The 16,648-nt window shown below is 41.8% G+C and overlaps 1 pseudogene; it reads left to right on the top strand.

Moving 5' to 3' along the window:
* The first annotated feature begins 2,793 nt into the window (after window positions 1-2,793).
* LOC116910366 lies at window positions 2,794-4,229 on the top strand (annotated as a pseudogene).
* Window positions 4,230-16,648: the final 12,419 nt, after the last annotated feature.

The raw sequence follows: 16,648 nt of genomic DNA, 5'->3' as shown, positions 1-16,648 counted from the left end.
ACATACATATATACATACATACATAGAACAATGCTGTGTTGACAAGTCTTTCAGAGTGACAGAGTAGAGAGCAAAGAATTAGATGGGTCCATAGCAACCTCCCTTATTTCAAAGGGAGCAACCTCCTTTGAGGCTTTCCACACAGAGGCTACCAATGATGTTTACCTGCCATCTTGATTCTACATATATTGATGTTAGATGCCAGTATGAGGGCGTGCTGTGTCTGCTACCCTCCACCCTGCTTGAACTCTTGTCAATCTGCGTTCAGACACTCCAGACTCCAGGAGAGTGTTTAGAGATGATGAGTTTTAGGCAGCCTAAATCAAGTTAGGAAGGTCGTCAGACAAGACCAGGAAACAGCCAAGCAAGCCCAGATCCAGTAAGATGCCAGACGGAGAGACTTGAGAAGTTAAAGAAGATTTGCCGGCTACCTATGCACTGTTGATCTTCATTTCATCTCTCGAATTGCTTGTCTTCCTTCAGTGGAAGAAGGCGGATGAATGCTACATCATTTCTGCGACATCTATTAAGACATACTTATACCTGGCTTCTATGGTAGGACCTCTGTTCAATCAGCTCCAAGTCCAGAGAGGTCATGCAGAAAAGACATGGTGGCGTGAATAGTATCTACTGCAGTTTCTCCTTACAATCCTTAATTTCTACCTTATCTATAGTGCCCTCCAGAAGCTATGCTAGGGCTGGGGAGAAGATTCAGACAGGAAAGGACTTTCCACAAAAGTGTGAGGATGTGAATTCAATCCTCAGATGATACATAGAAAAGCAGGGTATGTCAGTGCATGATTATAATCCCAGCACTGGGGGTGGGGGGACAGAAGATCCCAATACTGACGGACAAGGAACATAGCTGAAGTGGTAAGTTCTAGACCTTATGAGAAACTCTAACTCTAATAATAATGATAATAATAATAATGAAGAAGAAGAGGAGGAGGAGGAGGAGGAAGAGGAGGAGGAGGAGGAGGGAGAAGAGGAAGAGGAAGAAGAGGAAGAGAATGAAGAGGAAGAGGAGGAGGAGGAGGAGGAGGGAAGAGAATGAAGAGGAAGAGGAAGAAGAGGAGGAGGAGGAGGAAGAAGAGGAGGAGGAAGAGGAAGAAGAGGAGGAGGAGGAAGGAGAGAGGAGGAGGAAGAAGAGAGGAGGAGGAAAAGGAAGGAGGAAGATGAAGAAAGAAGAGGAAGAAGGAGGAGGAAAAAGAATATGAAGAGGAGGAAGAAGGAGGAGGAGAGAAAGAAGAGGAGGAAGAGGGGAGAAGAGGAGGAGGAGGAGGGGAGAACAGTGTAGTGTCCTGAGTCAAGAAGTTGACCCCTGGCCTCCACATCCATGCACACCCATGAGCACCCATGTCACATGGCTCTACACACATTACATGTTCACACACACACACACACACACACACACACACACACACAAAGCTAAACTATATACAGTAGTAATGAATGGTCTATAACTTACTAAGTATAATAAAGACTGATGAGCCTACCTTGGAATGGCATCCAGATAGTCTGACTAGAGTCCACCAACTTGCAATTATCCACTTAGCCTTGTACACTGAACCTTGGAGAATATGTCTCAAAGACGGTAAGGATCCTGACTCATTAGTATTATTTATCTAGGGCTAAAGACCTGACATGCATCCCTGGGATTTACTGAACTCACTTAAAAATCCTAAATAATCCACCTCAGTGGATGGAAATTGGCATTCGCAAAGGATGGCTCTATGGTCTGGTCCAGCGATTCGTTGAATGCTACTCCTTCCTTGAACCTTTCTTATCCAGTTTTGTAGATAAGGGCTCCCGCTGTGTAAGTTGCAGTGAAGAGCAGGCATTTCTGTGGAGACAACTGTTAATTGAATTGAACTCTGCCAGATAGGGTGTTACTTATTGAAGGGATAATATTTTAGGATTATGCACAGGAGAAGTTTTTTCTGACTCATTGGGATTATTTTTATCCTCATTCAAATCCCATTAAGCCAGGCAAAAACCCAGCATGGAGTGGGGAAAGTATGGGCACAAAGTCCCACCCCTGAGAGTCACTGACGACTGGCTGCTCTGAGAGAGGAGTGTCAATTTTCTTTGAGGGCGTGGGCCTTTGTAGTTCTACCGTGCTCCAATGGATGGCCACGCACCCAAGAATACATGGGCAACACAAATTGAACATGATTGGTTTAGAAGAATTGAGGCCAAGCTGTCAGGTGGGTAGGGAAGGGGAGTAGATAGAGAAGAGAAGGCAGGGCATTGCCCTGATCAAAATAAGTTGCATGAAATTTTCAAAGGATTGATTTTTAAAATCTCACATTATAAGTAACACAGGTCGAGCATTTACTGTGTTTTAAAGTGTTCGGATATTCTTAGATATTCTTGCTATAACACTCCATTATGCCACCTATTTCTATCTGTCTATTATTCCCCCAAAGGAAAGCAAATTAAAAGCTAGCTTTCTCACCCACGAAATGCTTGCTCCATAGTTTTAAATTTGCAAGAGGTTGTCCATTAAAGTCTCCCTCGCCACCACTGCCACCACCACCGATCCCCGATCATCAAGGGGTGATAAATCATCCATTTCCACATTGAGACTGGGATTGTCGAGTGCTAAGGCACCTGCCAAAGGGTGTGCCATAGCCAACGGCACAGAGAGTCCCTACAGGAATCCTGTTCCCAAGCATGGGGACTCGAAATGCCACTGGAATTTGCCTAAATGCCAGAGTCAACAAGTTCTCAGTGGGAAGCTCAGTTGGGACTGGCCAATCCACCGGTCTACGATGCACTTCCTAAAGGAAGATGATGCGGGGCCATGTCAGTCAAAGCCCAGGAGAACCGTTCCGCCTGCTACCGGACTCTGCCACCTCCGAAGGAATGATGGTTTCTGTCCTCTTCTATTTTGAAAATGGGAGTAATCTATCCTTCTCGTCCATAGCAGGCTTGGAAGCGTTCCTGTTACCATCTGCCGGAGGCGGGAGAAGGGGGTGGGTGGGAGAGCACCCTCACAGAAGCAGGGAGAGGAAGGATAGGAATAACATTTAGAATGTAAATCTAAAACATCCGATTAAAAGAAAGAATATTTTTGGCATGATAGCTTACTCACTTTTTACTCGACAGTCACTGTTTAAGAAAGTGTGTGTGTGTGTGTGTGTGTGTGTGTCTATTAGAAAGGAAAGTGATATTAAAAAATAAATGGAGTTTGGTATAGAGGTATATGTCTTTCATCCCAGCACTTGGAAGAAGGCAGGGGCAAGAAGATATCCATGAACTCCAGGCTAGCCTAGGCTACATAGAGAGACACTGTCTCAAAATAGGAGAGCGAGAGCGAGAGCGAGAGCGAGAGCGAGAGCGAGAGCGAGAGCGAGAGCGAGAGCGAGAGCGAGCTTGCTGCTCTTACAGAGGACCAGACTCCAGCTCCCAGCACCTTTTTCAAGAGAGCCTCAACTGCTCATAACGCAAAGAGTCTGACACCATCTTTTGCACTCAGTGGGCACGCACACACATAAGTACACAGACACACACAGACAGTGGCACATACACATAAATAAAAGTGAAATAAGCATAACTGTGAGCTAATCAACCTACATCGTCTTAAGACCTAAGAGACACGGCTGAGCTGCACATCGTGCCCTGCGCTGCCCGGACTAGCGAACGAAACAGCCAGGACGGCTAAAGGTGATCCCAAGAAACCAAAGGGCAAGATGTCCCCATATGCCTTCTTCTCGCAGACATGTAGGGAAGGGGATAAGAAGAAAAACCCAGAGGTTCCAGTCAATTTTGCAGAGTTTTCCAAGAAGTGCTCTGAGAGGTGGAAGACAATGTCTAGCAAAGAGGAATCATCATAGTTTGATGAAGTGGCCAAGGCGGATAAAGTACACTATGATCGGGAGGTGAAGGATTATGGGCCAGCTAAAGGAGGCAAAAAGAAGGACCTGAATGCCCCCAAAGACTTCCATCTGGATTTCTCTTGTTCTGCTCTGAATTCTGCCCCAAGATCAAATCCACAAACCCTAGCATCTCCGTTGGAGATGTGGCCAAAAAGCTGGGAGAGATGTGGAATAACTTGAGTCACAGTGAAAGGCAACCTCACATTAATTACCAAGGCAACAAAGCTGAGGGAGAAGTATGAGAAGGACGCTGCTAACTCGAAGTCTAAAGGGAAGTTTGATGGCACCAAGGGTCCTACTAAAGTTGCCCAGAAAAAGGTGGAAGAAGAGGAGGAGGAAGATGAATAAAAACTCTGTCTCCTCGTGAATACCTTAGAGTTGGAGAGCACTGTGATTGACACGTATCTTATTTGAGTCATGTCTATTGCCCTAGTTAGGTTTAATTACAAGACTTGATCACGATCATATTGTAGTTTCTCAAAGTGCCACTGGTTTACATGAAGTGGCCGTGGGTGTCCGGAGCGCCCTAAAACTGTATCAAAGTTGTACATAGCTCCAAATATTTTTAAAACGAAAAGGCCCTCTCACATCGTCCTTACTCAGGGCACTTTGGCTGTTGGTGTGACAAGGCATTTGAAAATGTTCCTGACATTTTGTTCTCCACTTGTAAGGTAGTGTTAGCTGTACGGTTATTGCTAGAAATCCTGAGTCGTCAACTGTACATATCTGTAGTTTGCAAAGAGAACAAAACAACGCAGACAGATTCTTGATGTCCTTGTTTGGCGTGGAGGCTATAAGGGGAAGATGCCTTTTGGAGGAGGTCATACCTCAGGGCGTGCACTGTGAGGACGGACCAGTAGATACTGCGGTGGGCATCAGTAGGCATCATCCATTTAGCTCCGGGTAGTCCTGTTTTGTACATAGTGGCATAGCATCCTGCTGACATTCTCAGTTGTGGAGTGGGGAGGGGTCGGCTGGCATGAGAAGTGTTTGGAGTTTTTCTTTCAGTTAAGTGCAGTAGATTTTAAACCTTTGAAAGAAACTGTAGAACTCATCGTTGTCAGCAAAATGAAGAACGACTGCATGGATGGAAGTTCAAGAACCCTCTGTACTTAAACCCAATTTGCAACATTCTCTTATTTTTTTGTATGTTTAGAATGATGAAATGTTTTTGAAGTTAAATAAACAGAATTACGTTTTTTAAAAAATATAAGAGATACTTGTCATTAAACTTCAAGCTCTCTGTAATAAAAATAAAAGAAAATTCTCTGCTGAGGCCGCTATCTAGTAGGAGATTAGAGCTAGCTAAGTACATGCAAACTAGCCTTGTTCTCACGGAAGGCGCTTCATTTAACAAAACAGTTAGAGGGGGAAATAGATTATTTTTAGTAAAATCAAATATGTGATATAGAATTAGTAGACAGTTTAGCTTCTACTTAGGGTTATCACAAACAGCCCGTTGACTCTGAAATATTCCCCAAGGTTCTAATTTAACCCTCTTCTCTTGTATTCATGTTTCACCAAACACAATGCCCATGGAGAATGCTATGTGCCTTCTGAAAGCATAGAGCGGACCAAGCCTGAGGGGCGACTCTGATCATGTGTGCTGTGACCAGGGATGCTATGCTACCTTGTATTAGTACCTATAATCCTAGACCAGATGTCTTCATAATGTATAAAGGAAACAGCTAATTCAAGGCTCTCTGCTTCTGCACATTCATGCTAGGAAAATGTTTCCACACCTTCAACTGTTAACTGGATCCCATTGGTTGATAACTCACAAAACTATTTTCTTTTCTTTTTTTTTCTGTCCGTGAAATTCTGCAAAATGATGATGGCTGTCTGGTAAAAAATCTCCACCAAGGTGCCTGAGAGCTTCTCAGACCAGAAGAGAAATTCCTCCCATCACATAATAGTTAAAACGCCAAATGCACAAAACAAAAAAAAGAATAGTAAAAGCAGTAAGGGAAAAAGGTCAAGTGACATATAAAGGCAGACCTATAAGAATTACACCAGACTTCTCACCAGAGACTATGAAAGCCAGGAGATCCTGGACAGATGTCATACAGACCCTAAGAGACCACAAATGCCAGCCCAAGCTACTGTATCCAGCAAAACTTTCAATTAACATAGATGGAGACACCAAGATATTTCATGACAAAACCAAATATACACAATATCTTTCTACAAATCCAGCCCTACAAAGGATAATAGACGGAAAACTCCAACATAAGGAGAGAAACTACACCATACAGAAAGCAAGAATATAATTTCTTTGCAATGAAACCAAAAGAGAGACAAACAATCATAATTCCACCTCTAACAATGAAAATAACAGGAAGCGACAATCACTATTCCTTAATATCTCTCAACATCAACAGACTCAATTCCCCAATAAAATGACACAGACTAACAGAATGGATACGTAAAGAGGACCCAGCATTTTGCTGCATGCAGGAAACACACCTCAGAGACAAAGACAGACACTACCTCAATTATCACTAAAGCCATAATGAGGGCTGTGTCATAGAAGGGGGAATTGGAGCCCATGACATGCAGTAACAAAGAGTCCTATTCTGCTGATTTCCAAACACTTATGCCCTTCTACTTTAAAAAAATTTTTTTAATTATACGGTACATTTTGATCATATTATTTCCCCTCTCCCTATACCTTCCAAAATGTACCTTCTCTCTCATAAGCATCAGAGCCAGTATGTGGTTATTTTAACAACCTTTTATATAAGACTTTTATTTTTATTTGGTTTCTCTCTCTGTGTCTCTCTCTGTCTCTCTGTCTCTCTCTCTGTCTCTGTCTCTCTGTCTCTCTGTCTCTCTCTCTCTCTCTCTCTCTCTCTCTCTCTCTCTCTCTCTCTCTCTGTGTGTGTGTGTGTGTGTGTGTGTGTGTGTGTGTGTACAGGTGCCCGTGGAAGCCATAATAATATGTTGGATTCCCTAGAGTTGGAGGTAAAGTCAATTGTGAGCCATGATGTGAGTGCTAGCAACTGAACACTGGTCTTTTACAAGATCAGCGAGAGCTCTTAACCGCAGAGCAATCTCTCCAGACCCGATTTTAACACTCTTAGTTCATTCTGGCATCCTGTACGTGCTGCTGGCTCCTTCTAGGTGCTTCTGCAATCTTTACATGTCTAGGTTTTATTAGGCATTCATGTCTCAACTCCAATGTATGAGCTTCCAAGAAGAATCTCTCATGTTAAAGAGCTCCTCTTTGTTTCAATCTGGTTTTCAACCACCTGCTAGAGACTGATTTATTATCACCTAGGTTTAAAATCCGTAGGTAGTTAAAAAGAATTGCATTACCCCCCACGAGAGCAGCAACCTTCCCCGTAACAACATTTGGCACACAGTAGGCATCCACTCACTGCTTCTTGAACAAATGAATGAGGAATAAACCTGCCGATCACCATTCTATATAGGACTGTTCTTAGCCTATTTTGTATTCCTTCAAAAAAAGAACGCCACTGTTGAGGTCCGCCCTACGTACCTCGTTCCAACTTAAACCTATCATTGAGTTAGCCACAAAAATCATCTTGCAAAATATCTTGCAATTCTAAATCTTCCTGGCTCAGAGTCCTTGCCATAGTGGAAAGATCCCTCTTTGTACACCATCCTCCCGCCCCCGTTGTTCCACCCCCACCCACTGCACCTTTCCAGCTGGCCACTTAGATCTTACTGAAGCCTACATGTGATCCTCTCAGTGACCTCCCCAATGGCATTCTCATGATCTAAGGATCCCAAGTAAATTCTCTTCATTGTGTCTTGTAAGGTCTTCCCTAGACCAGGACCAACCTGTCAGTCCACCTTCTTCTGCCACCTCTTGCCCATTACCCTCAAGCACATAACTCATGCTATTACTGCCTGGCTGGCAATGAACAGGGTGACTCTTCTTTCTTCCTGAAGCACCCTTCAAACCAGCATGACCTGTTAAGTGACGACTGCTGCTAGCAGGTTAAAGCTGAGCTCAGGGACTTGCTAACTTCTCTAGATACACATAAATATGCCTTGTCCAATCTCCCTTGTGTTTGTTAGTATTTCTGTTGCTATGGCAATATCAAATGAATGAATTTATTTTGGCTCACAGTTTGAGAGTACAATCCCCCAAGGTAGAGAGAAGTCGTGGCTACAGAAATGCAAGGGAGCTGATCACATGGTGGAAATGCAAGGGAGCTGATCACATGGTGTCCATGGTCAGGAAGCAGAAGGATGAATATTGGTGCTCAGCTCACTTTTATCTTTGACTCAGTCCAGGATCCCAGCCAAGGGATGTCACCACCCACATTTAAAGTGGGTCTTCTCACCTCAATTAATCCAGTCAATTGTGCCACATCATAGGTATGTATGCCCAGAGGTTTGCCTCCTAAGGGAGGCTAGATCCTGTCAAATTGACAATATCAATCATCATACTCCTCCATTATAAGATTGCTTCTCGTTGTTATACTTAATATCTTCATTTTCATTTTCTTCTCTTAGATATTTAGGTCTTATAGGGTCTGTGGCTCCTTCAACTTTGTATGTTCTGCACCTACTCTAGAAACTAACACCTCTAAGGAGCTTGGAAATGTTCGTTCCTAATGAATTAAGAGATAGATGGGTGTTAAGATAGGACAGATGCATACACGGAACACAGTGAAGGCAAGTTTATAGCCCAAGGCATCTGTGTTGTTTTTTTTTTTAAAAAAAAAAAAAACTGGAGATAACCCACAGTAATAACTTGACAATACAGTTGGAAGCTGTAGAAAAACAAATATCAATAATACCCCAAATGAGTCGATGGGGGGAAATAAACTCAAGGCTAAAATGAAAGTAATAGAACAAAAAGATACAAAGACTCGATGAAGTGAACAGTTGGTTCATTCAGAAAAATCAGCACAATTGACAATCCATTCGCCAAAGGACAAAACTGAGAAGATATAAATTAATAAAATCACAGGTGAAAAGGTAGACATTGCAACAGACACTGAGAAAGTTCCAGGAATTCTAAAGACTTACTTTAAAAATCCGTAGTCTAGGGTTGGGGATTTAGCTCAGTGGTAGAGCGCTTGCCTAGGAAGCGCAAGGCCCTAGGTTCGATCCCCAGCTCCGAAAAAAAGAACCAAAAAAAAAAAAGAAAAAAATCTGTAGTCTACCAAACTGGAAAACCTCGAAGACATCGATGAATTCATTGTTATATACACAACCTACTAAAGTTAAATCAAGATCTAATAAGCAATTTGAACAGAAATTATAACACCCAGTGGAATAGAAACAGTAATTAAACCCTTCCAACTCCCCAACACACACACACACCACAACACACACACACACACACACACACACACACACTCACACACACACACACACACACATCCTGTGGCCAAATGGATTCAGCACAGAAATGGCAACATATGTAAACAAATAAACAAAATCCACACATAAGTAGTCTAAAAGACAAAAACCACATGATGATCATCTCGCTAGATGCAGAAAAAAGCCTCTGACAAAAAATCCACCCTCCCTCCATAATAAAAGTCCCGGAGAGACTACGGATACAAGAAACACATCTCAACATGACAAAGGCAGTTTGCACCAAGACAACAGCTAACATCCGAAACAGAACTTCAAAGCCTTTCCACTAAAATCAGGACTAAGGCAAGGTTGTCCCCTCCATAACTATTCAAAATAGTATTTAGAGAAATGTCACAACTGAAGGAGATCAAGGGGGATACAAACAGAAAGGGAAAAAGTCAACGTGGCTTTATCAGTAGATGTCATGATTTCATATATAAAAAGACACCAAACACCCCACCAGGAAGCTCTTATGACTGATAAACACTTTTAGCAAAGTCATTAATCTATCAGGTGCAGCCTTTCTCTACATAAATAAAAAGTACATTAATAAAAAAGTGAGATACATAGTACCATGAACAACAGTCTCTAAAACATAACTTGGGATAACTCTAACCAGACAAGTGAAAGACTCTTATAATGACAAAACCTTCAAGACATTTGTCTTAGGTAGAGAGCAGTGGTCAGAACGTGAAGTGAGCAAATAAATTAATTAATCAATGGAAAAAATGACTTAAAGGTCAACAATAAGCAAATAAATGCATTTTCTTAGAAAAGGGAAAAAATTTAAAAAAAATTCCAAAGACTCTTATAAAACCAAAAGTCTCTTCCAAATCCATTCTCTCAATTGTGAGTTCCAGGAAGATCACAAATGAGTTAAATACTTCAAGAGGCCAGAACCAGGGCACAGTCACAATCTCAACGAAGAAAATTTCAATTCCAAAATATGTAAATAACTCAAGGTCCAGTTATCTGAAATTCACTCACAACCTTCTGGGCTCCTCCGGGGACGTGGGTCACTTCTCCAGCTCTGTCCTCTGTGGCACACGCAGCCAGTCTTCCAGGCTCCCGCTGGCTCCAATTCACTGCTGCTGCTGTTCCTGGTGGTCATCCCAGAGTAGCATCTCCAAACCTGCTGGGGTCCCTTGATATAACCGGGCTGCTGTTTGACCAAGAGCCTCCCCTGCTCTCTCCTTAGGGATTCCATCCCTGCCACACTGTACCAAGTCTCAGCTGCTCAACAAAGCCTCTTCATGTCTTCAAAAGCCCACTTGGTGACTGTCAAGTTCAGCCGTCAGCATCAGGGATGACCTCCGTCATCTCGGGAATAGAACATGCATGCCCACCCTAAGGAAACGCTTCCCTGGAAACGTCACTTCAATCATGCTGGTCTCTTCTTGAACACGGTTAATTCTTCAGCTCTAGCTGACCAGACGCCACAGATTCTTCATTTAAAAGAATCTTTGCTTCAGTCTGGAATTCCGCAAGCCGAACCTTCATCTTCTGCACTGCTCTTAATATTATCTCCCATGATCCTAAACAACACCTCTTTTGAGCTCTTGTATCTCAAAAGATACAAGAGTCTTTGTATCTTTTTGTTCTATTACTTTCATTTTAGCCTTGAGTTTATTTTCCCCCATCTCATTTTTTTTGTTTTGTTTTTTTGTTTAGCTCAAAGTTCCAAAGTCTTTCCACAATCCTACCCCCAAACAACATGGTCAGGTCTCTCACAGTAATATCTCATGCTCCTGGCACCAACTTCTCTTAGTGAGGGTTTCTGTTGCTGAGGTAAAACATCAGGACCAAAAAGCAAGTTGAGGAGGAAATACTTTGTCTTGCACGTCCATCTTGTAGACCAAAGGAAGCCAGGACAGGAACTCAAACAGCAGGAACTGAAGGCAAGAGCAGATGCTTACTGGCTTCCTCATTCCTTGTGGCTTGCTTAACCTGCTCTTGTAGAACCCAGGACCAATAACCCAATGATAGCACCACACACATTGGACTGGGAAAATACCAAACAGGTGAGTGTTTGGAAGCGTTTTTCTCAACTGAAGTTCCCTCCTTACTGATGACTCTAGCTTGTGTCAAATTGACATAAAATTACCCAAGACAACATTAAAGGAAAAAACACAGGAGATGGGAAGATCTCCCATGCTCACGGATCAACAAGATTAGTACAAAAATGGCCATTCTACCAAAAGAAAACTGCAGAATCTATTCAACCTTCATCAAAATTTCAACACAATTCTTCACAGAAATTGAAAAAACCAACTTCATATGCAAATCGTACAGACAGAGAATAGCTAAAAAACAATCCTGACTATTAAAAGAACCAAGATAGGCATCACCATACCAGATTTCAAATTTTACTATTAAGCAACAGTAATAAAACAGTATGTCACTCACATAAAGACAGACACATTGACCAATGGGATATAATTAAAGATGCAGACATAATTCCACGCACCAATAGACACATGATTCTTGACCAAAAAAAACAAAAAGCAGAATTTATGTAATGGAGAAATGACAACATGTTCAATAAATGGTTCTGGTCAAACTGAATGACTGCATTTAGAATAATGCTAACCAATTCGCCTCTATCATCCTGCACAAAACTCAACTCTAACATATTCTACATAGTAACACACTAACATATACATCACTAGTGCCTCAACATTAGACCAGATACCCTGAACCTGGTAGCAGAGAAAGGACTCAATAGTCTTGAACTCATTGGCACAGAAAGGGGCTTACTGAACTGGATACTAAAAACATAGGTTTTAAGACCAACAGTTAATAAATGGAACTTCATGATACTAAAATATTCTGTATCTGTATAATAAAGGACACTATCATTCAAGCAAAGTGTCAGCCTATGGAATGGGAAAAATCTTTATCATATATATGAATATATATCCATTTGACTTACATATATATGACTTTAGACAGAGAGATATATAGATATCCATGTGTTAGTAGAATATATAAAGAACTTTTTAAAAAAAACTGAACGTCAAGAAAACAATGCCCTTTAAAAATGGGGTATAGAACTAAACAAAGTACTCCTTAAAATTGAAACACAAATGGCTGAGAAACACTTTTAAAATGTTCAACATCATTAGCCTCAGAGAAATGCAAATTAAAACCACTCTGAGATTTCCTCTTACCCCAATCAGAACAATCACACTCAATATGAAAACATGATGGCCCGTGTTAGCAGAGACGCAGGGAAAGGGAAATACTTATTTGTTGCTGGGGAGGACAAACTGCTGTCGTCCCTGTGGAAATCAATGTGGGGGATTCCTCAAAAAGCTGAAATCAGATATATCACCCTTGAGCATACACCTAAAGGACTACACATTTTACTACAGAGACACTTGCTAGGCCATGTTCATGACTGCTCTACTCATAATAGACAGAAACTGGAAACAACCTAAATGTCCTTCAAATAATAAACCTAATACTGAAAATGCAGTCCATTTACACAATGGAATGATATTTGACTGTTAGGAAAAATATGATAATTATGAAGTATGCAGGTCGATGGATAGAGCTAGAAACAGTTGTCCTGAGTGAATTAACTCAGACCCAAAGGGACCAATGGGACATGTTTTCTCTTACATGTAGATGCTACCTTTTACACTTGAGATGTGTGTGTTTCTATTAGAATAACGACAGAGGTTGGGTAGCTGGTGGGCAGAAGGGGTCATCCAAGGAAGGGAAAATCCAATATGGTGGCTTTATGAGGAGGCAAAGGGGAAATCAGGATGGAACAATTAAATGGGCAGTGGTGGTGGGTTAAATAGGATGGCACTGCGAAGGAGGTAATATGGGTAGGGCCGAGAAATGCTAAAGGTCTTTTGAACAGCCATGTGGAAACTCACTGTCATAAACACTTTCTAAAGTATACATATATGTAAAAGGAATTTTTTAACTCCATTAAATGGATTTGTCAGAGGAGATAGTGACCCAAGTAGATATCTTATGCCATCAAGTAAAACCCACAATGCCAGGAATGAAATAATTCTTGTTGAGCTGTTAGCCAAAAGTGTCTCAAAGAGGTCCCCAAAAATCATAGGATGTCTTTAGCAAAGCCCCCTCAAATCTTAGGGATGTACATGGAAAAGGAGGAAGGAGGGTAAGAGCCAGAGGCAGTGGTCCTTACAAGGGTACAGCATCTTCCAGACACAACAAGGCAGATACACGTATGAATTCACAGAGACTGTTAAAGCATGCATAGGACATGCACCAACCAAACAAAATCCCAGAACTTAGAAGGGAAAGTGAGCATAGAGTTCTACCCCTAATCAAGAAGTTATTTGCAACTAGTACTAGTTTTTCCTCTAGTAAAGTCATTGGGTATATCAACCCATACTCCAGGGGATATGCTCTATGCACAGAAGTAGTTAGCCAATGCAATATGGACTCCATATCTTCTGAAAGCCTTTTGCCTTGTTTTAGTAATTTTTATCTTCTTGGCTTTGTGGAGTGCTTGTTTGTTTTAATTTTTGTTCTTTTGTTTTGTTTTTAAGAGAGGGAAACATGAAGTTGTACAGATAGGAAGGTGGGGTAATCTGGAAAGAGTTGGAGAAGGAGAAAGAATATGATTCAAATACATTGCATGGGAAAAAATCCAAATGAAGATAGGGTAGATATTACGTTGTGGTGAGGCTCAATCAATTATAATCTTCTGGAATTTCTTGTGGGCATTTTGGCTTCTGACTGGGAGGCATCGTCTCACATGCTGAAGAGATGACAATTCTCAGAGGAGCCAAGAATCCTTGCAGAATGTGGTCAAAGGGGGCACACCCACACTCTGCAGACCATGGGTCTTCCCAGCTTAACTATTTAAAAACCAACTCGAATGTGCTCTAAGTCCACTTAGCCACTTCCCTTCTTTAGGAAGAGGAGGCTTTTGCTTTGAGTCCTGTTGCCTAGAATTCATTGCTGCCTTCTATAAGGAATGATAAATATAGACAGAAAATATAAGGGGTTTGTCTTCAGGCAATTATTAGCAAGCACTGGTTTGTTTTTTAAACAAGAATTCTTTTTATTCTTAATATGTGTGTTTGCGATGGGGTATGTGCACATGAGTACAGTTGCATGCAGAAACATGAGAAGGCATTGGGCCTCCTGGAGCTGGAGTTACAAGTAGTTGTGAGCCACCTAATATGGGTACTGGAAGCCAGATTCCAGTCCTATGGTAGAATAGAATGCACTCATAATTACTGAGGTATCTCTCCAGACTCTGAGATGTTGGAGTTGAGGGAGATGCATGCAGTAAGCTTTGTAATCATTGGAATGTTCTCCTGGAGTCTCCTCCCAATAGTGTCACTACCCAGAAAAGCAAAACTCGAGATCCGTGCCATTTCTTCTCAATGCTGCAAACAGAGATTAAAGTTCAGGGACATTGCCCTAGTTTACTTTATGTTGTTCTGACACAGCATTCTGACCAGAGAAAAAGGTTTATTTGGCTTACACTTCCATGCCCTGGTCCATCATTGAGAAAAGTCAGGGAAGGGTCTCAAGAAGAAAACTGGTGGAAAGAACCGAAAAGTAAATCAGTGGAAGGATGCTCTTACTGGCCTGCTTCCTGTGTCTTCTACACAAACAAGACCATCTACCCAGTGGTCCTGCAGTGGTTTGAGCCCTCCCACATCATCATTAAACAAAGAAATATTCCCTAAACATATGTCAGCAAGCTATTCTGATGGAGGTGATTTCTCAGTTGAAGTCCCCTCTTCCCAGGTGACTTTAGTCTGTGAAAAAATGACAAAAGCAGCCTTTATAGACTCCAATTCAAATGGGGGTTTCACAGCAGGACATGGAAAAAGGTAGAAGCCATGGGTTGGGTAAGCTAGGAGAGTACTAGGAGATGCAGGGACCGGGGGACAGCAGGGGTAGGGGGAAGGATCACTGTAAGAGAGCAAACAAAACTCAGGCTGTAACGCCATTGATCATACCCTGTATGACCTTGTTGGGGAAAGAAAACCATTAAGTCCTAGAATGGAACGGAGACTTGAGAGTGCATGAGACTGGGAGACATTTGGCCCTTTGTCCCATCCAGAAGAGAAAGATACGATTACCATCCTTAGCCTGTCACTAAACCCCAAAGATGCCATTCCGTAGGAATAAGATGCAATGGCTAGCTATGGGATTAGCCAACTGTAGCCCATTACCTGATAGTCTGGTTTTGTAAATCAAATTTTGCTGGTACACAGGCGAGCCTATTTGCTTACATATCTCTATAGCTGGTTTCATGTTACAGTGTAAGAACTGACTAGTTAAACATGGAAACTCATCTGGGACCCAAAATATTACCACCATGCCCTTGAAGAACAGTCAGGAAAAAATATCACCTAAAGCAAATACTCCTCCAGGATGTCACATCTGAACCTAAAGCAAAGCCTCATTAGGCTCAAGGAGAATGTGTGTGGCATGCTCTGACTCCAGGATATAACCTCCCTTAAGGAAGGGCAGTCTCCTCTGGAAACCTTACCATTCATCATGTTATGAATCAGGAAACCAGAAAACACTGAATATGCACAAGGCATGATAACACATGCTTACAATCCTAACACTCTGGAGGATGAGGCAGGAGGATCATAGTTCATGACCAGTCTGGGCTGAGTAGTGAGCCTTTGTCTCAGATAAACAAAACAAAAGAATACAGGGAAGAAGGAACGTGTGGCTCATAATCATTCTTGGGAGCAAACAAATACTATAAAGAAGCCCAGGGTCTCCCAGGGGATGAAAATTTTGTGGGCACCACCTTTAAAGGAGATTTAAGTTTGCTGTTTCAGTTAGTCAAGAGCTTAGAAGAATAGAAGGTCTGAATGAACAAACAGTCAAAACAATGACACAAGAAACAACTGAACTTCCGGAGTTGAAGAAAAAAATCATGGAGACTGGAGATTGTAATATGATAGAAGACTAGATTAAAAGAGAGAAATGTGGGAGGGGAGAGAGAGAGAGAAAAGAGAGAGAGGTGAGAGGGAAAGAGGGGGAAAGAAATGGGGGGAGAGATTAAACAAAAATGAATTAGATCCAAATTGAAGAACAGAGGAAAACAAACAAAACCATTAAGCAAAGCAAGCAGGGAACTTGGCAGACAGACAGCTCAGTGGTTAACAGTGTGCCCTGTTCTTGCAGAGGACCTGGGTTCAGTTCCCAGCACCCATGTAGTGGCTTGTATCCACCTCTAACTTCCAGGGAACCCAACAGTCTCTTCTGGCCTATATAGACACTGTATACATGTGGTTTACTTACACGTATGAGGGCAAACATGAACACATGTAAAATATAAATAAATAAATCTTTTAAAAGGATTAGAGAAGAAAAATAGAGCTTTATCGGCTTGTGGAAAAACTGCAAGATACTCAAAATGATATCTTTAAAGGAAAATGCCGCCCAGGAATCAT

The sequence above is a fragment of the Rattus rattus genome, chromosome 9 (genome assembly GCF_011064425.1).
Source record: "Rattus rattus isolate New Zealand chromosome 9, Rrattus_CSIRO_v1, whole genome shotgun sequence".
Classification (NCBI taxonomy): Eukaryota; Metazoa; Chordata; class Mammalia; order Rodentia; family Muridae; genus Rattus; species Rattus rattus.
The sequence above is the reverse complement of the archived record's forward strand: the minus strand, read 5'-3'. Positions and strand labels throughout refer to the sequence as shown.